At 41.2% G+C, this 3,610-nt stretch overlaps 1 pseudogene; it reads left to right on the forward strand.

The window, feature by feature from the left end:
- The first annotated feature begins 2,557 nt into the window (after nt 1-2,557).
- LOC144238829 (NADH dehydrogenase [ubiquinone] 1 alpha subcomplex subunit 3 pseudogene) lies at nt 2,558-2,810 on the forward strand (annotated as a pseudogene).
- The last annotated feature ends 800 nt before the right edge of the window (nt 2,811-3,610 follow it).

Here is a 3,610-nt window from a genome sequence, read left to right on the forward strand (position 1 = left end):
GGGGGTTCTAGAACTTCTGACCCTCTTGTGCCAAGTTTCTGTCATAATTTAAGGTTATCTGGCCATGTTCTCATTAGGAGTAATGGTAAATTTTAAGGAAATATCCTTAAGTTAGAAGTTTAGAATTTTACTTTTTTGAGCTTTTCCAATAGAAACCTATAATCTATGTGGCCTCTGACATCTAAGGAGGATGTGTGTGTGTGTGTGTGTGTGTGTGCGCGCGTGTGCCTGTATGTGTGTTTTCTCATTCATTGATTACTTTATGCTTTATCCCTAGAGATTGAGAATTACTGCATAAGATGATAAGATGCTCTGGGACAGCCAGAAGGGAAGTGGAAGGCATAGATCTTTGCCTTGGAAATTCTGCAGGAAAATGAAATGGGCTACCTGTATACTTGTATTCATGTGTGCTCATAAATGGACAACCTAGAACTTCTATTTCTAAATTCTGAAGGAAATCCATGACTAACATGTCTTATGTATGACTGAAAGACTGGTGTCACTTCGTAATTAAATGTACTCATCTGTGAGGAAGCTGAATTTGACTGGGACATGTCTGAATTTCCATTGTGCTCCTCCTCCACCCTTGGTTAGCAGTGAGGCTAACAAGTTCCCCAAGGGTCAAGAAAGGAGAGCTAGCTTGTCCCAGAAAATGTAGACAGAAATTACTTTGTGTGCTAGGTATTTTCCATTTTTTCTCCAGGTCTGCTCTCCATCCTTCTCCACCCACTGATTACATTGGTGGCTCCCTTGCCCTTTGTCTTCCAGTGGGTTTGGCAGGAGGAGGCATCGATGGTATACTGGAAGGCAGGAAGGGAGTAAGATCAGGATATTTATTCTCTTGATTCCCTTCCTGCTAGGTTGCTGTGGATTGGCTGCGTCCAGCTACCTATGACACAGCTGCTGTCAGAAAGTTTTCCTCTCTCCAGACTGAGATAGATGCTTCCTCCTCTTGCCCTTTCAGCTACAGAGAAGTAATAGCTCCCTGCTGTTGCTAGACCTAAGGCTGGTTTCCTTACCCTCTGCCCCTCTTTGTAAATAATCCATTTATTAGACTTTCCTGTGTTACCGTGTTTGATGTGCCATCTCTTTCTTTATGGATCTGGACTATAATACTTGATAAACATTTTATCCTTCAATGACAAGGAACAGAAGCTCATACACCCCAGCTCAAGTACAAAGTGAATTTACTGGAAGGACACAGGGGAGGTAAGGGACATATCCCAAATCACCTGGAAACTCAGTTTCCAAATCCATTTCTTCAGTCTCTGATGGGACTATGTCTTTTCTTATCTTTGCTTTCTCTGTAAATCTGCTTTCTTCTGCTGCCTTCTACATATTGGCATTGTCTCTCTGTCTTAAGGATTTTTTCCCCTTTTTTGGCCATGGTATAAACTCTGGCATTGACCCTATTTAACCTTTCAGTTCCAGGAATCCCCACCATTTAACTGTTTCTCAGTGTCCTATTTCAAGGATCCTGCAAGAGGAATTTAGAGTGGCCCTGTTTGAGTTAGGTCCATTTATGGTCCACTCAGGTGTGTCAGAGGACGGGGTTATGCAAGGACTGCTTTTTTCCAGGGATGTGAACTTTCTTTCGTCCTAGAAAGGTGTGTGGTTGGGGGTAATTGCGAGCATCTCCACACAGTACAGTGAGTCTGTCTTGTGACGAATATCTGATTCAAAGCCCTGGTGAGAATGTTGTCTAATTTAGTCCTTAAATCACTTGGAAAGGCAGCTTATCTGCTTCATTCTTTAAATTTTTCAGTGGAGGTGTAACAGAATTCTCGCACAAAGAGTCATGACACTGAAGCCTTTCTTTCCAGGAAGCAACTTTATTCATGCTGGCACTGCTCAGTTGGGTTCATACTCGAAAAACTGAGCCCCAAACACCATGTGGCACAGTTTTTTTAATATATTTTCTATTTCTTTGTCTCTCATATATGGTAACACACAAACATGCAGTCTGATTAAGTGGTCTTATGTTACAAGGTCATGAGGGATTTGTCACTTCCTGGTATAGCCAGGTTGCCTTGAGGTTTTGTTTTTGTTTTTGTTCTTTTTCCTTGGAGAGGGGACTCTATCACAGAGAGTTGCCTGGATGGCTCAGTCGGTTGATTATCTGACTCTTGATTTTGGTTCAGGTCATGATCTCATAGTGGTGAGATCAAGCCCTGCCTTCGACTCTATGCTGGGGCTGAGGGTGGAGCATGCTTAAGATTATTTCTCTCTTTCTCCCCTGCTTACGTGCTTGCTTTCTCTCCCTCTCTCTCTAAAATTAAAAAAAATTCAGTGGAAAGACATTCGATAATTCCAGAAACCTTGGAAGAGAGCTCTTTTGATGATTGTTTTTCTATCTCTAACCTGCTGTGGACTGCTCATTTATTTATTTCTTCTTTCCTGCCTTTAATGGTAACCCATTACTATACACACTGTTCAATGTGACACTAACAGACTCCTTGATGATCATGATTGAAAGTGATTAATGAGATACAGAAATAATGGTGATCTTTCTTTAGGCTCAACATTATATCCTTCCATTGCCAATGCCATGTCCAAGATGGCCAGGAGACTTGTCGTGTACCTCAAGCATGCCTGGGCCAAGGAGCTGGTGTGGGTCTCATCCTTCACCATTGGGGGCCTTGCTATAATTCTGCCTATTGTCAGCCCCTTCACCACATATGTCACCATGATCAACCGAGCCATACCTTACAACTATCCAGTGCCCCTCTGAGATGATGATGGGAATATGCTCAACATGGCCAGCCAACCCCCAGGACCTCCAGGGTCCAATGTTGGAGTGGCTGGACTGAGAGCACCTCTGGTGACATGGAGGAGGTTCCCTCCCCTGTGGCCAATAAAAGGTGAAAAGCAACCCCTGGGGGGGAAAAAGGATAAACATTATATCATATTTGGGAGCAAGTCTGTACTGCTATCAGCTTTCAGTCCGCACTTAAATATGAGCAGAAAACCAAAGATGACAAAACATCTGAGGAAAGCCTCTAACACATGAGAGAGAAGTACAAACAGAAACAAAGTAACTTGTTAGAAACAGAGACTAAACAGGAAAAGAAGATTTAAAAAATTAAGGCCTATCATTAATGTGGGGAGATGAGAAAAGATATGGCCTACACAAAATAGGAAAAGAACACTATTTGCCCATGAAATAAGAAAGAATACTATTTAAAAAGGAATATTCAGTGGATAAAAAATAGACTCTTAGAATTTAAAAATATAATAGCAAAAACGAAAAACTCACTAGAAAGATTAAGGAAAAGGTTGAGTAAATCTCCCTGAAATAAAACAAACATATAAGGAGATGGAAAATAGAGGATGAGATATTAATAAAAATAATTTTAAGGACAGTTTGAGAGGTGCAACATCTGAATAACAAAAGTTCCTGAAGAAAGAAATAGAGAAGACAGAGAGGAGAAACTCATCACCCAAACAATTCAAGAAAAATTGCTCAGGAAGGGCATAATCTTCCAGACTGAAAGGCTCCAACAAGAACCCTCAAAATGATTGGCAAAGAAGAAGTCAAACTTTTACTTTTTGCAGACGACATGATACTCTACATAGAAAACCTGGCAGACTCCACCAGAAGCCTACTAGA

The sequence above is a fragment of the Crocuta crocuta genome, unplaced genomic scaffold, assembly GCF_008692635.1.
Source record: "Crocuta crocuta isolate KB4526 unplaced genomic scaffold, BGI_CrCroc_1.0 scaffold116, whole genome shotgun sequence".
Lineage (NCBI taxonomy): Eukaryota > Metazoa > Chordata > Mammalia > Carnivora > Hyaenidae > Crocuta > Crocuta crocuta.